Source organism: Meleagris gallopavo, chromosome 2, assembly GCF_000146605.3.
Source record: "Meleagris gallopavo isolate NT-WF06-2002-E0010 breed Aviagen turkey brand Nicholas breeding stock chromosome 2, Turkey_5.1, whole genome shotgun sequence".
NCBI classification, from domain to species: domain Eukaryota; kingdom Metazoa; phylum Chordata; class Aves; order Galliformes; family Phasianidae; genus Meleagris; species Meleagris gallopavo.
In genome coordinates this window covers 13,003,284-13,028,128 of record NC_015012.2, presented here as the reverse complement: position 1 = coordinate 13,028,128, position 24,845 = coordinate 13,003,284, and the positions used below count along the sequence as shown (strand labels likewise).

Below are 24,845 nucleotides of genomic sequence, written 5' to 3'. Positions count from 1 at the left end.
GGCTACTTTACCTCTGAGCTAGTTTCTGGCTGCAGCCTGGTGCTGACAAAATCTCCAAGACACTGGGAGCCTGAGATGAATTCTCAGATCCAAACTTGGTTTTGAGGTGCAGCTGGGTCTTGGAGAAAGAACTACTCTTTCCCCTGTATTTTCAGGTTGTAAAGCTGTGTCATTTGGTGCTTTGTATTTCTGCCCCCCACTAAATGCAGTGCATCTAATCTGGCGTACCCTGTTTGTGAGCAGGGGTTGCTAGTGTTTTAGCAATTGTCAGGGCCTCTAAGCCTTAGCTGCTTGCCTTGCTGGGGATGACTCAGTTACTTGTGTGGCAACTGCTGAACTGCTTGCATCATCATCTGGTACATTCGGAGAGAGAAAAGCAGCACTTTTTACCTGACAGCAGAGCTGTGAGCTGCAGCAGCTGAGCTTAGGAGCAGAAAAAGTCTTGAGAGATGGGAGGGAGGTAGGAATGAGTCCCAAGCTGTCTTCACTTGTGAATCACACTGTTGAGGTGTCTAGGCCAAGTGTTGCTGCAGCTCCACCTTCTTTTCCTTGGGCTGCTTCCAGCCTGTTTTCAGAACTGGTTTCCATTCACCCGATCCCTTTGCTCTCAGAGTATTTTGCCATATGCTACCCTAAGGATCCTTGGGTAAGCTGTGGATAACTTCTGTCCATCACCTGTATGCTTTACATCTAGTCTTCCAAGAACCAGCAGACAGTTTCAGAAAGCTAGAACTGACATTTGACCAGAGGTCCTTCCCCTCCACACTTCAGGTTGCGCAGACATAGAGAACTGTGAGGTGTGAGTACCTTGGCATGTAATACTTTTGTTATCAGATATCCTTTCATGGCAGAGTTACAAGGCACGTATTTTGTTTGCTCTGTTATGAAAAAAAGTTCGGATTCTGTTTGCTTAAGTAATTGCACAATGCCCTGATCCATGCTAATTTTCACCTGTTAGCTGTCTAATTGCATTCTAATTTTCAAACTAATACTAGCTGATGTGACTTCCTACCTATCCTACTTTGCTCCCAGTCATTAGATTAACCCCTTGATAAAGCGGCTGCTCTTCTGCTGCTTTTATTTTCCTGTGCTCAGGCAGAATCTCCAAGCCTTATCCTTGCAGAAAGAGTTGCCCATGCTTTCAGAGCTGTTCCATTGGAAGGTTCTGTGCTGTGCACTCTCCTGTACACTCTGACTGCCTTTTGGCACTGAAATAGCACCCTTCAGAAATGACAGCTATAATAGAAGATGATGCATTACACCTACTAATTTGTGGATTATTGTACAGCATTAAATTCTTCTACAGGATTGGGGACTACCATGGATTTCAAACAGCTGCTTCCAATATTTGAAAGCTTTAGAAGTTAATAAAGCTTACTGCCAATTTAGCATTGAATGTCAGGAAGGGAAAAAAGACAGAAAATCAACTGGTGCTGTTGCTCAGAAGGTAGTCCTGCATCCTCTGCCCTTAAGTGAAGTAACAGGAGTTTGGGATTTTTACTTCTCTTCAATGAGTCTGAATTTCCAAATTTCACATGGATGCTATAAACTGTAAATGAAGTTGAAGCTAACCTCAGATCTCCGAAATATGTGAAGCAGGAGAAAAAAGTTTGTTATAAAACCAGGGAAGGGCTCAGTAACTGGATATTAGCTGTGTATTGTTTTCTCCTTTCTCCTTCTGTTGTCATGGACAAAATTGGGCTGTTTGGTTTTTTTCTGCATCTTTTCATTCCCCAGGAAATCTTTCATCTCATTCTGCTTTTTTCCTTGTATGACATTAAACAAAGATGTTCCTACCTTTTCTTCTTCTCATAATGCTGGGAAAAGCTGAATCTATTCAAAATATATAAAAAGATACATTACATGGTATGCTGCTCACAATATAAATTGTAGAATAGTTTTGTTGTAGTTTTTGACAACCTCATTAGTTTGCTACCAGTGGCAGTTCATTACAAACCTCACAAGGAAAACAACCCAAATATCCCATATTGGTATGTAACTGAGAGCTTGGCAAAGTAATTATGATGAAACAAAGTTCCTTGCTGGTTACTTTTTATCAGTAGGAATTAACGAGAGAATGGGGAATAAAGCATATAGGAATTTAAAGAATGTATGTATATTCCATTCATCCTGGTTTTACACTTTAATTTTAGCTGAATCAGTGCATCCATTCTTCGAAGACTGCAGGATATTGTGATCTATGAGAACAGTATTTTGATACAGACACAGGTTTGCTTTGCAACTTACTTCTGCCTTTTATGGATGGAGGAAGAGAAAAAGAAGTCCTGAGCTATGTCCTTTAATAGCATTGATGTTTAAAAGCCAGTTTTGTCACTGAGAAGAATGAGAGGTTTAAAAATATATACTGATCAGAACAGGAGCATGAGATGAAAACAATGTTTTTGCCAGAGATCCTAAGTAAAATGTCCAGTTAGGACTTGCTGAATCTAAAATTTATTGAGGAGTAGAACCCTAAGTGCTGTGCTGAAGGGCTTCTATCTGAACTCAGTGATCTGATGCATTTATTGACAGTCTACCTGAATAGTTGCAGGGGGTACGAGGGAGAAGGTTACAGTCTCAGATTTTGGCCTTGCAAAGGTTATGGTACCAGGACACTCCCTACAGTCAGTGCAAGGGAGATGCTCTGAATTCTCTAAGTTAGGCTCTAAAGAATAATTCAGAAGTATCTCCTTCTCTCCTCTGGATAATAGATGATTAAAGAGATTAGCTTTCTCAATCTAAAGCAGAAGAACATGGTAAACAGTCTCCAGAATATCAGACTGATAGAACTTGGAAAAAGAAAATGAAATCTCAATAATTGGCCATCAGTAAAAAGATTTACTGATAATAAAGGCTATACCCTTGCATGTCAGATGGCTCTAACATGAAAGAATTTGCAGAAGCTAATTTTCTGGCTCCTTTTCCCAAAAGGCCAAAGAAAGCACCAAATGGTTTTCCTGGTAATCTGTCAAATTGCAACTGGACTCAAATCATTACTTTATTTCACACAGACCATCAAATAGTTTTCTCTGCATTCGTTCTCAGTCACCAGTGGCTCTGGTTACATCTGAATCACTGACTTGGAAAAGCTGAAAGTCGCTGCCAGTTCCCCAGAGCCACACAGATTCCCAGTCAGAGATAGTTGCATGGAGAGCTCTTAAAATAGCATCTGTGAATTAAATAAAACTAGGTTTAAAAAATAATAAAGATCTATTTTCCCTGCACCAAACAAGTGTATGTAGAAATTAGTGGAGAGTTTTTTAAATAAATACGTGATGGAGTAAGCCTTCTGGGGTAGAAGGGTAAGAGAGAACCTTTATCCTGTTTAAGCTTGAAATAACAAAAGAGCAAAGGAAGTCAGACAGTGCTTCACACAGGTAGGCAGCCCATGCACGAACAAGGCCTCTGCTCCTACCTTCTGTGCTGCAGCTGTAAAACAGCTCCCGTGTAAATGAAGAACAGGCCCCAACAGTATAGATCAAAGAGAAATTTGCCTTTAACTTAGACTGTTTCTCCTGCTTTATGGGCTTTGTTGCATGTGGCAGTGGTAGAAACAGGATGGGACTCTGGCTACATACTGATATGGTGAAAAAATATAATTTGTGTGAGGCTTTCAAGACAGAATGGGTTGCAGGTTCTTAAGCAGTAGGCTCATCTATTCCCTGTGAAGCCTGGGGAGCTTCATCTGTAACGTGCTTGCAGTCCTCGAAAATAGAACTCACTGGGAAAGCACTAAGGGGATTGTGCTATTGAAATTCTATCCAAACAAAAATACAATTCAAAATTTTGCAAGGTATTTGGGTCTTTTAAAAGGGAGAAATGAAAGAGGAGACACTTTTGAAAAGCCTATCTTTTTCCTATGTTTGCATCTTTTCAAGTGAAATATTTGGTTTCATTTAATGAAATGTTTATAATTGTATTGTTGATGTTGCCAAATGTCCTAATTTGGAATTTTTATGTCTTAGCTTTTTTTCAGCTGTAGCTTTTTTATATAGCAAAAGAAAACAATTAACCTAAACGTCTAAAGAGAAGGCTTATTTCCTTAGATTATTTCTGTTGTTCTTTTTGTTTTCTTTGTTGTTGTTGATTAAGAAGAAGCATTTAGCCAGGTTGTTTTTCAGAGAATATAGCAATCGTTTTTAAACTATCTATTGCCTCAATTCTTGGTCTTTTAACAGCCCTAGAAAAGAAATGAACCGCAGTGATTGCCTTAGTGTTTGGGCACTGAGGGTGAGGTAAAGGAAGTAAAATGTGATTGTGTGTTATCTGATACTTAAAAATCTTGTGTACGCAGGAACAACAATGTCTGAGAGGTCAGGAACCAAGTGAGGTGTCTGATTTTTATTTTTATTTGTAGCCTTCCATGTGCTCTTACTGCATAGGAAGTGGCTTTTTTTGTTTGTATTTAGAGATTTTCTTTATTCTTCGGTCTGGACTCTTTGAGTTTTAAATATCAAATAGATATTGGTGGGTTGAGATCCATTTCCTTACCAGAATAAAGCTTAGGAAGTACTTGTGATTTGGTGTTGTAAAGTTAGTCTTGTGATTGCATGGTGATCTCCAATATGAATGTTGTAGAATGCAAACCTTGCCTAAAAAGCTGTACACTAGTGCCGCTGATACAAAAATAGATGAAAAGTCAGACTTGGCTGTTTACTTTTGACTGGTTATCCAGTTGTTGGGTCCAGAATCACTGAAAAAGTTATTGAATTTAGAACTGGAATCATGACTTGAATAACAAAGCTTTATCTCTTATTTGCATTAGATATTTCATTTGCCTTCCCTATTTTCATTCATCCTGACTCCTTGCAACAGTTTTGGAGTAATATCACAAATGAATCCTCGATATATGAAACTATAAACTTTGCGTATTCTGATGCAGAGCCACAGACATGGAAACAGGAAGTTTATAATGATTGGGAAGACGGTGTTTCTGGAGTTCTGAGCTCTCTGTAGTTATGTCTTGCAGCAGTCCTTTGTCAGTAAGTCCAAGCTGACAGCACTCTCCATGACCTCTAGTTTTCTTCCCTGCTTTCTTGCCACTTGCTGAAGATGTTTAGCCCCTGCTTGCCAACGGAGAACAACTCCCTGCATTACAGCCGTATGCATCATCAGCCTAGATTGAATGCCCAAGCAGCTCTGTAGCAGATTGTCCTGCTGCTTGCTGGGACTTCCAGAGCCTGCTGGGTGACAGATTTTCTAGAAGTTTGTCAGTGAACAGATTTGCCACCCACAAAAGTACAGACTGCCTCATGCATGTCAGGTTACTTCATGTCAGATTTCTCAGTAGACAAGATAAAGGATAAATGAATAGGTTTACCTTGAAAATATACCTTTGTTAATGTGAGAACAAATATTTTTGAAGCCACTTTTTTTTTTAATTAGATTGCAGTTGCTTTAGAATCTTTTAATTTAAACGAAAGTCTAATTGCATTCTGCAGCCTTCCTGATTTTTTATTGCTGAAAACAAACTGGGACAGTCCTGACACAACATGGCAACCTGTCCCTCACCACCTTTTGTCCCCATTGTTGAGTACTGGTTCTGGTGGCATTATTTGTCAGGAAATGTCATTGAAGCTCACAGATACTGCTGAATATTTGGTCTGTAATATGGTTGTTAATCTGCCAATGCTTATTCTTCTGGTATAATGCATTTTTATCTTTTTCATTGCTCTTGTGACCCAGGCTCTGTGCTTCCATTGAGCTTTTCATGGTGCTCTTTAATAGGACTCTGTTTTGCTTCTTGCATCAGAGTCCAAAATCCTGGCATCTATTTAAATACTCTTGTAAAACTTGACTCAAGATGAGCACACCAAGCTTTTTACATCCTGGTACTGTTGCGCTCTCTGGAGGTGCTCAGAAGGTTGGTGATGAAGATAAGGTATGCTCATCTGCCATCCTCATGGACTTTGATGTGCAAACTCAACACCTGTATGAAACATTGCATCCCTATGATTCCATCCATTTGGAATTATTGTTTATTTTTTTTTTTAAAGTAATTTGAATTATCTTATTGGAAGATAATAATGTTGTTTCTGAAACATTTGGAATTAAACATAAGAGAGAAATTCTAAAGAAGCTCTTCGCTTGCTGAGGATCTGGCTTGGGTGTGAACTGCTGCAGCTCCACAACTCAAGTGAGCTCTGTGTAGCTTTCCTTTCCTTGGAACACATATCTGGACAGGGATAATAATAGCATCAGCTTCTTGATTTGTAATTTTTTCCAAAAGTTGCAGAGTAATACACTGGAAAAGTTCCAGTGCCTTCCACCAAAGAATAACACATTTAAACAAACTCTTACTTGAAAGATTGTATCTCTGGAGTTTATTTTATTTTTGCGCACACACTCTCAAATCTTTCCAGGCCTCATTTGCTATCATTTGAGAAAGGCAGGAAAAACTGAAGCATTTTGATTATATTTATTGATCTTATACCTTAAACTTTACTGTTCAGATATAGATAAGTCCTGTATAAGCCTTGGCACTAACTGAAGATTTATGGAGCGTGAAAGGCTTAACTCTAAAATCAAGCTCATTTTATTTTTTATTTTTTTGTAATTCCTCATTTAGGCTTTGCTTTATTATTCAATGGATGCACTAAAACTGTCTCCCTCAAATATGCTCTTAAATCACACATATAGGAATATATCTACTATCCTATTTACACAGGTATCAAATCATATTAACATGAATACTTAGTAGGCAAAAAGATATCCTGTGCATAGATATGTTAGTGCCCTGGATGAAAGGAATATTTTTTTTCACCAAGTCTCAGAGCAAATTAAAGCCTGTTCTATACTGACTGTTTCTGACTGATATGAAGCTTAGGACCTGAGTACCCCTCACTCCAATAAACAAACACATTTTACAGTATTTCCAAAATAATAATTCTTGAAGGATTATATATTCTGTAGGGCTTTACTACATACCCTGCAATATTGCTTGTTATTCCTGACACTTCCTCCACTGTATTATCTGCTTCTGTAGAGGAAAGGAGAAAACAGCTTGTTTCACGGAGAACAGTGAGCAGACTGAGTGGGCAGGGAGAGAGGAAGCTCTCTGCCACTGCCTGTCCCACTGCACAAACATGTGGCTACCTTTCATGAGACTCTGAGTTGCCTTCATGGTGTATTGTTGCTTAAGCAAGAAAGATACCATGGTAATACAAATGAATGCTGTGCACTGAATTACTATTACCCAGGGAGTGACATTCCTTTGCCTTCACTTTGTTCCTGCTTCTTTATGTGGAGCCCACAGACTGCTCAGTGTTCAAGTAATCCATACACGAAATTGAAAGCTAGACAGAAACTGGTGTAGATTCAAACCTCTCGTGACACAAACAGCAACGAATAGGTGCTTCCAATAGACCTTCCTGAATAGTCTGTGTTGGTGAGCAACGTTCCCTTCAGAAATCCTTCCCAAATCAGTTGACCTTCATTCCTTCTGACAGTCCACCTATACTTCAGTCCTCGGGTATCCATTTACTAGGTTCCAACTAATATCAAAAAAGGTGATAAATCCACATCCCCTCTGACCACAGAGAGGAGTGAACTTCTGACTGGAATATTCTTCTGGCTGCTGCTGCTTGATTGCTTGGATTTAAATGATGTAGTCTTAAAGGTAATTTGATCCTAATAGTCAAAAGTCTTGGCACATACTTGCATGTTTCCCAGAGGTCTCTGAGTGTCTCAGTATGAAATAAAGTTGGGATATTTGCTCAACGAGCCTCATACCTTTGTTTTTGGGGAGTATTTCAAAGTGTTCCTTGCTGTCCTATTCTAACTTTGTCCTAAATAAGCAAAAGTTTTTGGGTAAAGCGACAAAGATGTGGATAGCAGGAGTGAAACTGGGTGAGATCAAAGCAAAAGGAATCAACCCCCAGATGCCATGACAGAGAATGCATTGTGAGAACCTAAACAGAATAATCAGTTTCATTAGTTTTTCCTACTTTGGCTTCACCCTTTTGGTCTTCTGAAAGGAGTTTGAATTGAACTGAGCACCAAAACCCGTGAACATGCACTGTACTTGACAGCTGATTGCCATCAATTGCTCTTCACTCTGATTATGCTGTGCTCTAGTATTACTTCTAGCTTACCTGTTTAAGATAAACATAGTCACTTCAATCCATTCTGTGATGCTGTAATGGTACTAAATTGCTTATGCTGTTGCATTAAATAAGTGTTGAGTACCATTTTTAGTGCCCTAAGTGTGATGCTGCACAGATTTCCCACAGAAAACTTTACATACTGGACGGAGAATAATCTCAACCCCTGCCAGAAAAGAAGAAAAACATACGTAACGGCTCAGTAGGAATGAAGGCTACTAATCTAATAAGTCCGCTATTTCACTTGCCTAGCCAGTGCTTCCAAAGACTTCATACCTAGTCTTTGTGAGATCTGCAGTCAACTTAGTCATGAATTTGGAACAGAAACTAATCTTCAGGAAATGTGAAAAATCAAGGGATAATCTGTCACAATAATTACTGTTTCTTCCCTAAATTTTAGATTCTTGGGCATTCATTAAGTAGTATTAAGCAAAATAGTTTGAGTAAACTCCAATAGGCAATATAACAAATCTACCACACTGATGTTCATAAGACAGGAAGCACAAGGCTTTCATTGTTATGTATGAGAAATGTACAGACTTGGAGGAATTCAGTGCCAAATAATACCCCATGTAAATAGGATACAACCATGAGCTTGGACCTTTCTTAAGGGACTGTCCTGACATGATTTCATGGTACCTGTAGTTCTGAAAATGTTTATCAGAATAAATCATCTTAGGCTTGAGTCATTTTCTCATAAAAGCAGCAGGAAGTGTCCTTAAGTCTAAACTTCTTTCCTACCTTGGACCATGAAATTTTCCCTCTAGGACTGCTGCATGAACCAGAGTCCTTCAGAGTTGTTATAGAGCTTTATTGAATATTTCTTTGCATTAATAATTCAGTTGGTGAGCATCGTAGCGTATGAGAAATCAGTGATGATTCTGATGTAAATGAAAACTTTGCCCTTCAGAAAAGAGGAAGCATGCTTCCTCCTCTTTGGATTTGGATACTCCACCAAGAGGAGACAGAACTTCTGCACTGTAGTGTTGCAGCAAGATTCAGAATGCAGCTCTGGTTGAACTGGTGAAAGAAAGAAAGAGAAAAGCACAACAAAAACAAACGCACACAGAGATATTCATCATGGTACTATTAAAAAGATGATTCCATCTGAACGTGCATTAGCATTCTGACACAACTCTCTTTATGTTTACTATTTATTAGCTATATTTGCTGTTGCTTGAAGAGCTCTCAGATATTCATACACTCTTTTACAGCTTTCTTTTGATAGCAGCACTATTACAGAGCCTTTTATGTATTTAGGAATTTAAACACATAACTTTGACTTGTATGAATGAACTTCCCAATTTAGCAGAAGTCGTGTTACTTTGGATTTTCAATTCTTATTAGCTGACCAGTTATGAAGCATGATTCCATGTGGCTGGGGCTGGACAAAGTGGTCCAGCTGCATTTGCAAAAGTTCTTTAATGTAAGGAAGTAGGTAAAGCCATGCATTTCTTGAAGGATAGGTATGGCATTTGATTAATTCGTTTCCATACCATCTTCTATCTCTCCATTCAAAAACAAATTTGACAATATAAGCTAAAAGATGCCAAAATAACAGAAACGGGAAAAGAAAATTGTTTCCTTCTGAAACTTATGCTGTGTCAGGGAGACTGTTGTGAGAAATCTACATGCCAATTAAGAAATATTGGAATGCTTTTCTCCTTGAAGAAAAATGTTTTTAGTTAGCATTTTTCTGCAATATCTTTTGAAAAAGGCATATTTGAATATTCTAAATGAGTCATAAATCAAACTGCTGAGAGCTCTGATATGTTTAGGACTGATACTGTAACCACATACAATTTAATCTCTTTCATTCCAAGTTCTCATTAAAGGACATGATGCTTGTAAAACTTAACTGTGGCCTGGGGGCTGGGGGAGCAGGAAGTGTGTATGTGTATATTTACATATAATATATTTATTTATTTAGATTTATTATAGAAGTATAATATATATATATACATATAAAAAATGCAAGGTTTAGCAGGAAACTGAGTCACCCAGATAATCCAGATGTGCTCAAAGTAATCTCTACTTGTTTGCCATAGTAGACATGGAGCTCTTAGCAGCAGTTAGAAAATTCCAGATCTAGCACTGTGCATTCCTTTTGAGTTATGGAAAGAAACATGTGTGTGATAACATGTTTAGTCTTTATGGTGCTGTGTTAGTTTGTAACTTCTGAGCAGCGGTCTCTTTTCTGTTTGCTGGCGTTGTTTGAGCCCTTGAGATGCGTTTTTAATTAAATTCCTTGCATGATTTTCAGCGTGTTCCTCATCAACTTGTCCAAATGTCATGAAAAAAGCCAGCATAGTTGTTCTGTGCAAATAACTAAAAAAGAAGACAGAAATACATAAAGCTTCCTTAATGTTGTTTGATACGATCAATTTATGAAAACAAACAAAAAAAACCAACAAATCTACAAGCACCATTAATCCTACTTCACTGCCTTTAATGGCTTTGTCTCAACCCTCTAGTTGTTCTTGTAAGCACATATTTCTGTCTGCAGTCTGCAGCTTTATCCTGAAAAATCTTAAAAACCATTCTTTCACAGCTGTTTGCATGATTGTGCCAATCACCAGCAATCCACTTCCTTTCCCTCCATTTCTTCTTGTCCACACCTTTGTGATTTTTTGGCATAGCTAAGTTTTTCTGTGGCCAAAAGATATCATAAAGGAGAGGGGAATATTCCTGCTTGAAAATCACAGATATTTCTCTAAGAAAATCTGTAGGACTAGCTGGAATTGAATATATATGTGTGTGTATATATGAACATATCTAGAAATACTCTGTTTTCCAACACAGAGGCATTTCATCTGTTTGTTTCCTTTAATAGAAATGCTGTGCCTAGGCAAGATAATTTGTTTGTTTACTTAACTTCATGTTGTTGCCAGGGTTTTTTCAATACCCATTATGTCTGTGTTCAGATTGTATAATATTTCTTTTTGCATTAGGCTGTTCAATTATGGCAGACACACAACAGCAATGCAGGATAACAATAAAGAGATTTTTACAATGCAGACAAAATGTATGAAAAAAATACTATTTTTCTTTTTAGAAACCTTGTATTGTGCCAGATTTTTACTCCAGGATAGAGAAAGGACTCCAGGAGTAGAAAAAGGACATCCTTACAGTCTATCTCAATATACATTAGCTAGTTTAGTTAATCTTTCATTTTGAACTGACTGGGTGCAAATTGAAACCCTTCCAACAGAATCTTTGGATCTTTGTCATCAAAGAAGAAATGATTTAGTGGAGGGTTGTTAGGGTAAGATGGTTGGGTCATGATTGGAGTTGATGATCTTTAAGGTCTTTTGTGACCTTAGCCTGACCTATTCTGTGATATGGGTGCAAATTATAACCATGCTAAGTCACCTCAAATTGTTGAGATCTTCAGTTAGATGCAAATTTGCATCTGTTTTCTTTAAAATAACCAGAACTAAAACTTTTAGCACTTAACCCTGAGAACTTTTAGAGCGCTAGATGCTTTGTAGTTGTGAAAATCAAGGCAATCATTTCTGTGCTTATGCATGATTTCAGGTGTCTCCCCTAAGAGCTGAATCAATTAGTCAGATCTTTTCAGAGCTTACTGCGTTTGCTAGCAGAGTGGTATGCTGGATGTCATGAGTCCCACAGCTGAGTTACCTGTTTGCAATGCAAAAGAGCTTTTCCATAGATCCCTAAATTACAGCATGAACTACAGCTCAGTTTACCTGAGTAACACTGACTCTACGTGGGCTGGATGGTAAATCCTTATCTCACAATGGGGAACAGCTGGCTGCTCAGCTGGACTGGAGGAAAGATTCTTTCCTAAGAGAAGAAAAAAGACATTTGCAATCTGGCTGCTTTTCAAATGCTATCTCTCTACCACCTCCATAATTTTCTGTTTGCTATCTACTATGAACTCTGTCCCTCTCCTAATTGTGATCTCAAGCATGGACTAGAAAAGAATACCAAAATAATTTTTAATGTCTATTTTTGGGGTCCATGTCTGCACTGTCACCACCAATTTACCTTGATATCAAGAGTATCTGTCAGACCTTTAAAAACACCATTTTGGTGTTCCATGTTTATTTGTATCTCTTTCTTGTGTCAATTCTGTTGCACACCAAAGAAGGACTGAACTCTTATTTCATCCTTTCATTGCTGTTTCTTGCAGTTGCTCTGCTCTGCCCCACTGGTCTTTCCCACGAGCTCTGTCCTCATTGCTAAGATCTGTTGTGGGCTTGCTCTGAGCACACAGGTTCACATGGGTTGTTGCCTCAGCTTCCGCCATACATAACATCTTTCTGATTCTGGTATAGACAAGTTATTTGTGGTAAATCCTCTTATGGCTCTACTGAGAAAATTTAACTTTAGTTCTGTTGTGGCTTAAGTCAACTGAGGGTTCTCGATTTCATTATGATGCTATGTAATCTTAATTTCACACACTGTTATTTATAGAAAATGCTTTGGATTCCTTCTCTGTCCTTGATGTGACTTCTGGTTTGCAGTTACCCTTGACTGGAATAGACACTGTCTACTTTCTTGATCTTTGCTTTTACTTTCAATGATGCTGGTGCCCACGTTTCAAAGACAGCAAAACTGATTAAGAGCCTAATTTGAGCTAGGTTGATGGTTTTGCTTTTAAGTTTCAAGCACCTGCAAGATCAGAAACAAACTTTATGCTGGTGGGGCCCCAAAAATCCTTCAGTCCAAGCACAGTGCTTGCTGAGATGGCTTTTAAATCAGAGTGCAGCTAGGAAGCACGTGTCACTACGGACAGACCTCAATTCCTACCTTGGTGTGCAGGTTCTAGACTTGGGAGTATTTGCTGTCCAGCAATACTGACATCTTAGTGGTTTATTCATTTTACCATTTTGTCTGTGCCTGGAAATGCAAATGAATAGTTCAGCTTTGCATATGCTGCACTACTGCCTCTTCTGCTTTGCCTTAATGGAGCAGCTCAGTGGCCACTGGCCATATGAAATCTATGATAAGTAGTGAGGCAGCCAAGCATGGCTGGATACAGGGAATAAAGCAGCTGGTGCAGAGGATGCACCATGGGTACTCGACATGGGTATCACATTGGAGTCAAATAATTTTTAATAGTGTTAGCATGGCCCTGTGAACTGGCCATATTGAAGTGTACTGGACATGTTCTTAGAGATCACCCTCCAGTCTAGCATCCCAAAAGTGTTCCAGTTCATACTCACACAACTGCTCAAGTTCATTCTTGCATCCCATAAGAATGTTTGCAAGCTGCCACTTGTCTTGTAAAAACTGTGGAAATAAGAAAAGAGGACACCTGCTGTTCTGTGAACATCCTGTGATGGCAACTGCCTGGTCTGTCTAAATATAACTGCTTGACCTGTCTAAAGAACAGTCCCCTTCTGTTGTGAGCTAGGAAGTACTTGGATTTCTAGCTGTTTTTTTTTCCTTCTGATACTTTTCCCTGATGCAGATTTCCTCCACTTTATTGTTACAGTCGACATCATCGTTAGGGGTCATCAGAGAGAGTTTCTGTTCCCATTAGTCAGGAACAGACTCCTTACCAAACAGCCTTGTTGGTTTTGTTTTGTTTTTCTTACAATACTGATACCAATCTCCTCTGGCATTTAGACTGTGAAGTTATTGCTTTGTGATTTGTCAGCTGTTCAGCTGGTGCCTTGCATCCTGAGTTGAGCTGTTCATTCACAGTAAATCATCAGAAAGTGGATGGAAAGGAATAATCTGCATGGAAACTACATGATCTGAGTTTGAAATTAACCCTTCCTGTACTATCAGCCACAGAACAGTCCTAATAGTACCATCTCAGCTTTGCCACCTCATTAACTATGTCAGCTTCAGATGATTTGAAGACCTCTGGACTCTTGGACAAGCAGTGCTTGTGTATATGTTTGATCTCATATATGTTAAGTATGTTCTCATATAAAAGTTAGAATGTGCGTGTGTTTGCGTATGGGACTGAGATGAGAGGATCCAGGGCTGGTCACTGGATAGACAAAGTGTCTGAGGCCATAGACATTTCTGGTGTGTGCACGAGCAGGTTTGTGGACCAGCAGCTGTCGTGGGCTGCTGCTGCTGAAGTGCCTGTAGCTGGGGCGGAGAGCAAGGACTGAGGCTAGCTGCAAGATGGGCTATCTTAGCCCAGTTACTTAGGATATGTGTTGTGTGTGTTTGTTTATGTGTTTTGTGTGTTTCCCACTAACAGATTTCTGTTCTTCTCAGTCAGAGAGGGAGATGAGATGAGGCAGTCGGTGATGTCCGTTTGTGCGAGTACTTAGCATTTCTCTCTGCTGGCCATGTGCTTCTGCATACGTTTGTTGTGTAGCTGTGTTTCTGTGTGTACCTAGCGGGATGTATGCTCAGCCTTACTGCTCACCAGACCTGGGAACATAGAGCTGTAGCAGCCTTCCCTCCATCTGGGTGATGCATTTGGCAACTCCTAACACGTTTGTTGTAAACTCTATGGACGCTAAAAAGCAATAAGGTATTTAGTATATATTTTTCTATTATGACTGCTGAGAAATAACATCAAGCCGTTGTGAACAAAATATTGCATAAATTTCTTCAGACCTCCTGCAGCAATAATTTGCTTGTGTTTGGTAAGCACTGAAAGAGTAAGCCAGAGAGCAATATTTTGTTATGAAAAGACAGGAGCAGACTGGATTTTTTTGTGTGTCATAACATCTTTTCTGTAACTGGCTAGAAATATCTGCTTGAAAAAATTCTGACGAAAAAGAAAAGTTAGTTGGCTGAAAATTTTTTATAGAGCAAATGAACGCTGCCTATCGAAGTGAGTTCTTGTGCAGATGATATACTGCCCTCAATTGGTACATCTAACTTCTGCTGACAGAAGCCCTGGTGTAACTTACTTATAAATAATAGCGACAGAAAGCCCAGAACAGTCTTCCATGTTAATCTTACTAAGTACGTGATAAAACCCCACCAAACCAATGTGGTTTGATGTGTGTTCACTTGTGCCTTGATTTAAACAGAGCTTATTTAGGGGAAAAGCTTCCAAACCTCTTACAGAAATATAGACAGCAGTTCTTGAAATATGGCTGCATAATTTTATCAGAAGGTTCCATTACCTTCATTAAATTCTGCAGGCAGAATGTGTGTTTGGTTCTTTTTTGAGTGAAAAGCAATAAAGACTGGTTGGCTTTTCTAGCACTAAAATAGATTCCGTTATGATCTGTTTTGAGCCTTACTTAATTTCCAGTAATGATCCACATATAATTGTCGGTTAAGTAACAGTTTGCTGACAGACTGGCTGTCACAATGATCCATAACTCTGTTTTTGCTTGACCTGACTCTGATGTTTCAGCAGCCACTCTCAAGACAAACTTTAGGTAGACAAATAACTGCTGCTGCACCATTGAAACCAGTTTAAGTAATACTGGCATCATTCCCACAGCCCCCAGATAAAGATACAAATGTCTAGCTGAGTAAGATATTCAGATTCATTAGCAGTTGGTCCTTTTCAGGGCTGTGAATAACTATACAGATCCAAGCACTTGCTGAGGCCTGAATCCCTCCTTTCCACATTGAAATGTAAATTTTGAATATGAAATTTCTCTGGAAAATCTTTTTCACTCATGTAAATCAAGGCTAGAGCTATGTAAAGGGAATCTCTGCCTTCCATAAGCTTAAATCCCCATGTAGATCCCTCAATCCCATTTTTTCAGTGGTACGAGTTACCAGGAATGTCCAACGTGCAGGCAGACATGGCTGGCAATGCGGCCTCCCACTGCCTCACACTATAGAGGTGGCAGCTCTTCCTCACAAAGCACCCCTTGGCACGCACCCACTGCTCAGCAACATGCAAACCACCCAAGCCCTATCAGTGCAGTAATGACTGAGACCAGGGCACAGGGAGGACAGTGCTGACTCAAGTGATAACAAATAATTGCATTCATTTTGAATGCGGTGCTCTGAACAGCGAAGAAAATGTGGCTGTTTTCTGTTTTCATAAAGTAGTTTGAGTATGTGCTCTATGATTGCAGAAAAAAAAATCTTCAATTTATGTTGTGACACTCTTTTCAGTTGATATAAATATGTTGCCTCCAGATTTTCAGATGGAATATATAGAGTCGCAATCAGACATTCAACTCAAAAATCTGATCTTTACCAGACTCTCATAAGGCCTCTCTTATCACAGAGAAATATCCTTTGCTTCACAACCATTCATGTCATCACTTCCTGGCAGTAGGCACATTTGTGAACAGTTGTCAAGGATGAAGTACAGAGAAAGTAAAATTTCATCAAAATCTCTCATGAACACCTTGAGACCTCACAAAGAACAGAAACCATTTCCGTAGAACCAGACCAATGCATTAATTTCACAAAAATTAGGTCAAATATCCCACTAGTTTTTATGGTTTTGTTCCTCCTTTTTAATGTGTTAAGAAAAACATTAAAAATTAAAATGTTTTGTTATTTATATATTAACAATATTGTATATTTGATGAGGACTGCTCCAAAAGTCCTCGTTTATTATGTTGGCCCACAGTGTCAAAGGCAGATGCTGGGGGTCTGGCAGTAGAGATTGAACCTTCCCACCAGTATTCCGTTCCATTTTGTTGCTGCATGACAGATGGCAGCAGAGGGACAGTCTGACACAATGGCATCTGACACTGAACTGAAAATGAAGCAAAGGTATGGTACTGAATTTCTCCTTACAGAAAGAATGGCACCTGTTTCACTGGCACTTGCTGAATGTTTCTGGAGACCAAACTGTGGATATGAGCACAGTGAGGGGTGGGTGGTGCGTTTCTGCAGTGGTGACAGCAGCCACCTCTTCTGATGCAGATTTGTATGGGCATGCAGACTCTTGTTCATCACTGGCAAAAACGCACAGCTAATGGTGGTAGCTATGCTGAAAAATGGTGCTTTACAGCTCAGAACTTGCTCTAACAAATGGTGTTATTGTGCTTTTTGTATTGGTTGTAGTTTCCATGGAAATAAATAGGAGGCATTACTTTCAGAGCAACCTAAGTTTATGTGGCCCAGACAATTCCTCTTTACTCAGTGTGGCTAAGGCAAGCCAGAAGGTTGCACACCTGTAAGTTACCCTATAGATACAGCTTGCCATTGTTCCTGATATCTCTGTCATTCCCACCATAACAGCTTGCGGCTCAGGAACACAGGAGCTCCTTTCTTGTTGAAAATGATTTGGTTGCCTTCCTTTGTGCAAAAAAAAAAACAAAACTGTAATTGGGACTGTTGCAGGGCAAGGAGAATTGCAGTTCAGCTAATGCATAACTTTGGGGAGAGACAAAAGTCCCCCCTCTTGGTAGCCCCTATAATACAGGAGAACACTGTAAAGCAAGATGTACAGCAATGGAAACAACTTGGAAATAGTGCATCTGTATTAAAACTTCAGTATTTTTATGTGGTACAGAATTGACACACCTGTACCACTACTGTACTTTCATACGTTACTAAGAAAGCACCAATATTAACTGTGAAATTGGCCAACAGCAGTTGTTTTAGCATGGTAGCCTAATCCTCAGCCTGTGACCAAACTGTGCTTTAAAAGAAGCCTTCAACATTTTTGCTTTCCTCAGTACTGGCCTTCCAGGTAAAATCTTGCTCTAAACTGATGGCAGTAATGATGTATAAGCTGATAATACATGTGTAATCTTCCATTTTGTAGTGTAGGTCTGCCTTCTTCTTTCAGTGTGTTTTATCATCTAAATCCTGTCTGGAGCTATTCTATGAGACATAGAGATTACAGAGTTCCTATTCTTCCATATTGAGCAAGCTACAAATTAAAAATAAATCTTGCCCAAACTTGAGATTTCCAGCTATCTTCAGCAACTCTTCTTGTTTCAAACATTATCTCTATCCAGTTTATGACATTCTCTACTGCCTTTGAAATGCATAGGAGGAAGTGACCATAACTATGAGATTTTTAAGGCTTTCAGCAGCTTTCACAGCTACCTGCAGTGCAGGGCTGTACGTGAGAGCTCGCAGCGTGATCCCTCAGCAGCTCATTATTGCTGTGACTCTCCGGACTGTGCCATGTGACATTCACAAATCAAAGTTGGAATTTACCGTTCCCAATTTCTTCTCCTACTATCCAGAACTGTGTGTTATTTCTGTGTTTGCAGTAGTTTTTAACAATTCTCTATAAAGATAGCATCATATTGTTTGGCACACGACGTAGAGTGTCTGCCCTTGAAACCCTGCTGTCTAGGCTAATAAACAGTGTATATTAGGGAAGGAAACAAGTCAGTGGGAATAAGAAATGATAGGTGTATTTTTAAAATCATAGTAGAAAACAAAGGCAAATGTTCTGCTTTTGTCAACCTCATAATATTGGGAGAAATTGGGTTATGAAATGAAGGAGCAGTTCATTAATATGGTGACCCTTGACCAGTGCTGGCAAGAAGATGTCAGGGTGAGTCTTACAAATTCTTGGAAGTTGCTTTGGCCCAAGGGCGGTAATTTATTTTTAATTTGTGTAATAATGCTAATTACACCTCCAGTCTGAGGACAGAAGTCTGTAAATTAGTCTCAGAATGTCTGAGAATCCTAATGTTAATAAAAAGCTAATAATTGTTATAAACATTTTTCTTCTCTCATCCAAGGAAACAGACAAATTTAACTCCAGACTGTGTTGTGCAAAAAATATCTGGTTTCATGTTAGTAGGGGGGTTTCTGTATGACACGTCCACTCTATCAATGTGAGTGATGTCAGTCAAGGAGATCCAAGAAAAGCACTTGAATGAGGACCCCCATTCCCAGCAGTTCCCTCCAAAGCTGTGTCAAGGTATACTTGCACTAAATGCAGGAAAGTTTGCCCAGATAGTGTCAGAGTATCTGTTTCCTGGCTCAGAATATTTCCCTAGCTTCTGCTGTCCTTTCACACGTGATTTATTATTATTATTCTAACATCTACAGGCCTGATTGTGCGGGGCTTTTTACAAACATTGTAAGTGACAGCCTTCACCCTCAAAGCTGCTGTCAGAGACCAGGCACAGCAAGTAGACACAACAAAAAAATAAAACAAAAACCCACCAACAAGAGGCAGGGGATAAGGAGAGATGGGGTAATAAAAATTAGGTATTTGCATATGCATTGCTTTGCTGTTTATTTCCTTAGCATTAAATAACTTTATCGTATATCTATTGATATGTATAGGAGTGTAGAGAAAAGGAAATTCATGTGATAATTAATTATATGTATGCATTTCTGTCAACATTTAAGAACTACAAGGATTTTCTAGTGATTGATCAGTACTAACTGAATTTTTTCGATCTGTGGTGTCCCTGATAACTGTGTGCAAAGTGACTTTTATCATGATAGTGTTGTATTATAGCTCTGCTGTGTTTTGGAAGCTGCTGTTAATCTATTCCTAAAAACATGAGCAGTATCACTCACTTCTAAAATTAGTCTTAAGCTCTCTGAATGCCTGAATCACAAACGTTCCTTGTCTAATTACCTGGTGTCCTCTTTCAATGTGTCTTAGTATTACTTTTTTTTTTTTTTCTTTTTAATATTATGGAAATGTAGAATAACTTGTCCTTGAATAGTTACCTTGTGGGGATTCTTTTAATATATGCAGTGAATTATACAAACCCCTGTTGATAGCAAAGACAATTTTGCCTCTTCTATTTTGTAACAGAACTTTGCATTTCAGAGGCAGTGAAGCTTCTGGTCTGAAAGACCATTTGGATTTGCTTATTCATTACATTTTTATTAATTTGTGATATGTCAAAGGAATAAGCTATCTTTCTCACTTCTGCTGATTAAAAAGTTCTATTAAGAGCCTAGATGACAAATTTGTATGATATGAAATGAAGTAGGTAATAAATCCAAAATAGAGACATCATGTAATAAAATACCTTTTTTTCTCAATATTCTATTTCATTTTTTGAGTGTGTGGACAGCTATTGTCAGCTTAATTATTTTAAGGCCAAATCAGTCTTAATCAAAGAAACACTGTAATATTAGAAGCAACAAAAATAGCCAAAACAGATGTATGAATGCTTAATATAATATGCATACATAAAGAAAGCAGAACATAATAGGATGTATTAATGAACAGAGTTAATCAGTTATATAGTCAGATTTAATACTTCATTGACACAAGAAGGGACAACGTCCTGTGTTCATGTCAGACATAAGCATAACTGTCAGCTGCAGCATGCGCATAATGGTACACTTGACAGAGGAGACACCTTCAAATGTAAGAAAAATGAGCAGAATCAAGTTTATTACCACTTCTGTGAGTTATATAATTCCCATGTAAAAATGCCTCTAAAACCATCAGCCAAACCCAACCATCATATTAATTACTTGAACAACAGGGCACTAGAACAAGTTTGCTTCTAAATAGTTCAGATTTTGTTCTGCGTGTTGTTTATGGTTTTGCTTTTTCTTTATTTGATACAATCTACATTATTTCAGAGTCTGTTTTTTATAAGAGCTTTTAGGAAATCACTGTAAAGCTAGCAGTCTGAGTTTCATTCCTCCCTGTACAAGAATAGCAGCTGCTGATTTGTCTTTCTGTGAGTCCTGTGCTGGGGTCAGTGTTCTCAGACCCTGTCTGTCTGAAGCTGCATGAAGCTTCATTGTGTGTGTATGTTTGAGGAAAAGAAGATAAGATAGGAGAGGAGAGTAAATTCAGAACATTGTGGTGGGAGCCATCAGGTCTCATGTCAGGTATGCAGCCCCACTCTTCTCTCTGCAGTTCCGGTTGATTGGGTTTTCCTCAGAGCGAAGCTTGATTTTTCACACAGCTTTAGTGCAGTGTTTTGTGGTAATTATGTAAATTATATGTCACACCACTGCGTATTTTCCACATCATTTGATTTGACCTTTAAAACTGGTAAGAGAATTATCATTTTTATGGGCAATTTGTGTTTTATTATATGAGATGGTCAGACAGGGACTCAAGGAGGGAAACATCAGAACATACAAGACGTTGCAGGACAGAGGTAACTAGAGGTTCATAAGAGTATCCTGCATGAAACACTGGTTTTGTGAGCTCCTGAAGAGAGTAAATTAGAAGATACTTTGTGGAATAAACTCCCCAGAGGGGAAATTTCTTTCTAATCACCATCTGATTAGCTGTTGTTCTTTTGGTTCATAACCATGTCTAATACATGCATAGATATCAGAATTTATATATAGATATGAATATGTATTTCAGCTGATCTAGTAAAGGACATTACTCTCTACATGCACCTTGATAGGTTATACCATGATGCTTATACACATCTAATTCCATTTAATCTCACCAAACATCTAGCTACATTATCTTCAGTTAATTCTGTTGGTGTAAGCATACACTGTATAATTTTTTCAGTTAGTTTTTGATTGATTTTAAAGCTATTGTAATGAGCTTCTCTGAGTCCACCTGTTAAACTACTATGAAAGACAAAATGTCAAAAGTGAACAATTATCCATATATTTTCTTCTCCAAATCACACCAAGCATTATTCTTGATGGATTCATCAACAGTGCTGTGATATTCTCGTTCAGCCTTCCTTTTCGTCAGAAAGACCTATGAAAATTTCAAGGTGTCAAGAAAATTGTTGCAAAATTGTGATAACACATGACTTTTGAGCAGCTAAGACTTCCATAACACTTGCTAAATGCCTTATTAATCTTACACGTGTCAGATGAGATATTGCCTGCACTTAGGATGATGTTTAGGAGGCGAGCAGGACGTGTTCTGTGGGGGGAGAAACAACAGTATTATTCTTCTGATGGAAACTTAGTATTTCATATGCCTTTAGTGGTAAAGGAAGTAGCAATTATGGAGCTCTAGGGTGCGATGGGAATGAGTCCCAAAAGGAATAACATGTACCCGTATTTTGAATACTCGTATTAATCTTCCCTCGATCCCCTCACGGCAGTTTAGCCTTCTCTCCACCAGGTGTCTGCTGTACTTGTGCAGACCATGTTTGTGGTAGGTAGTTGTGTGCCCCACCACGGTAGAGCCACATGGCAGTTCAAGTTATCTTGCTTGTCCATCTCTTTGTCCTTGCACTTTCTCATACCTATTTTGTGTCCAAGGTTAAAATACCTGTGCAGAAATTTGCTCCCTTGAGTGTTTTTCTTTTTTATTCAACACAATTGAGGGCCACGTCTATGCAAGAGAAAGGTCTGAAAAATGTAATGTCACAAACACTTCCGTTTCACTGATGAGATCCATGCTGCAAACCAAAGTGTAAACAGATTTCAGCTGCCAGCAGCACTTCCTTCCAAAGTGTACTGACTTGATCTTTCTGGAGTGTGTTGAATGAGCTCACTGAAAACCAGGATTTTGTGTCAGGCTAATGGCTCATACAGACAGCTAGCAATGATGCAAATCATCTTTAAGGTCTGAAACTAAAAGAAAGTAAAAATCCCAAAGGGTTCCACGTATATCCCTACTGATTTTGCAGCTACATATGACCTGTGACTAACATATAAATACTTTTCTCACCTTGAAAATGAATTTGCACCTGTTTCTTCTTATCTTGCAGTGCTTATTTTTTCCCCCACCTTCTTCTTTCACTCCTAAGCACACTTTTTCCTCTTCCTTGACACAGCATCTCTTCAGGCTCTTCCACACATAGAAAAGAAAAAGCTACATATATAAAACAAAAAGAAATAAAAACCATCTGACTTGAAGATAGAGTCACCCAAAAACTTCGTGCCAAGTTCCAGCTTTTTCAAGACAAGTTATGAAAATGCTAAAAGCTTAGTAACTAAAGCAGCACAAACAACACCACTACAATATGCCGCAACAGATTGTTCATATGTCACTATTTTTCCAAAGTTCCTTGGCAAACATTTCCATCAGTAAACAAGTCAAGTGAGAGAATTGTAAAATGGCCAGCAAAGAGCCTCAGTCTTCTCTGGCTAATGAAATCAAATTCTGGTCCTTATCACTGTTATTCTGTTCTTCAGTCCCTGTTCTTTCACCTGTGCTGACAGACTACAGTTGTCTCTCTTTCTGCCTTTGCAATGAGTCTTTTGCTTGTTACAGCACCATCCTCTTTACATTGCATGTTTATCAGAGTAATGTATGTCTGAATGTTGGGTCAGATTCTTACCTGGGTGCAAAACTTGCACATTTCTATTGACTTCATCAGAAAAATGACAAATTACATGAGCTGGCACTGCATGGTGCTTGCAGCATGGTACCCATCATTGGAAGTGGGAAAGCCATCAATAATGCCAGTCTGCTAACACTTAGAGACAGATTGATAGTTCATTTTCTGTTCATTGTCTATTTTGCTTTGCTGCTAATATGTTGGTAGCATCAGAAGGTACTGCTGAGTGAGATGTCTGGGGAATAGGCCAATTCGTGCTATACGTTAATGATGAGCAAATGCTAAAAGTTCAGGATTTCTCAATTAGTTGCTACTGGAATAATCTCTTGAAAGTTCATAATACAAATTCCTGACGTACAGCATCTATAAGATTGGAATGGGAAAGTTGCTGTGTTTATGGGGGAAAAGAAAGACCCTGATTGGCCAACATTTGAAGATCTCCTCAGTGAGAAACTAACGTTATTTGCTTGCTGACTATAGTTTCTATACTTGAATGTTTGTTAAATTTAGTTGTAATTAAAATAGATTGAATTGTAATGTTTGTCTCTTTTTTTTACTGAAATATCTGAGAGTTTTACCTTTACTGAAGCTAGTGACATATTTACCATGAACTTCAATATGGGATGGATTTCGTTCACAATTCTTAACACTTTCACTTTATGCAAGAACAGGTATTCTAGCTGTGCTCTGACTTTCATTTTGGCTGCAGTTCCAGATTGCAGAGAGGAGTGAAAAAATACATTGTATGAGGAAAATAAATATTTAATCAAACATCCATTCGAAACATTACAGACATAACTGTAGCCGTATCTTTCAATAATTAAAAAGGAAATGGAGATATAACTTGCCACAGACCTCAAGTATTGTGGACACATACATGTATAGTATGAGTCCTTAAAAACTACAACCGTAATTAAAGATCTTTGGGGCCATACAGAAAAAAAGAAAAAAAAAAAAGAAGGAATATGTTTATCTGGGCAATTCAGAAGGCAATGAAAATCCTTAATACTTAGATCTGATAATGATACTCAGTCAAAACGTATAAGCAAGTCCTAGGTCAGGAGCATGGTACTCCTTACTGTTTCTCCCTCACTTCATCCGTGCTGATTTCTTCTGCCATGGAGCACCACAGCATCTTGGGGAGCGACAAAGAGTCTACAGGGCCTACTGCCAGGTGAACAAGTTTTCTGAATTCTGGTAGGGTTGTATCTGTCTCCTTCCTCTTCCAAGAAGGGCATGAATTTTGTATTCCATTTTTCAGGCAAGTGCTGTAGTCATAAATACGCTGTGGTGCTCGATATACGGGCAGCACTGCAGAGAAGTAGCATTATATACCCTAACTACAGTTTTTCCAGGGCACAGGTAAAAACAAGTTTTGATTTCCCCTTTCTTGAAAAACATTCCTTCGTTTGGCTGCATTGCAGCGGCATAGAGAAAAAGAGGATGCAAGAGGCTCCCAGCAATTTTTCTGTTGTTTCTACATGGCTGGCAACATGTGTGTTGTACTGCAGTAGTAAGCATAATCAAAAGAAATCATTAAGTGAAAGACACTTTTCCTGCTGTTCCACTCTTATTCAATTTAATGCTTTTGTCACTTTTGCTTTTTCACCACGCATCCTTGACTTATCAAGCATGATGGACTGCGCAGCCAGGCCTTCTTATCAGAGTTTTCAGAAAGCTGCATAAATTCCATCTATGCTTCCCT

The 24,845-nt window shown here is 38.7% G+C and overlaps 1 long non-coding RNA gene across 1 annotated transcript; it reads right to left on the bottom strand.

The window, feature by feature from the left end:
* Nucleotides 1-21,511: 21,511 nt before the first annotated feature.
* On the bottom strand, nucleotides 21,512-22,667 carry LOC109366396. The gene is made up of 3 exons (XR_002112704.1): nucleotides 22,528-22,667; nucleotides 21,710-21,771; nucleotides 21,512-21,600 (listed from the first exon to the last, which is right to left on the bottom strand). It is a non-coding gene; the product is annotated as an uncharacterized LOC109366396 (long non-coding RNA).
* Between the last annotated feature and the right edge of the window lie 2,178 nt (nucleotides 22,668-24,845).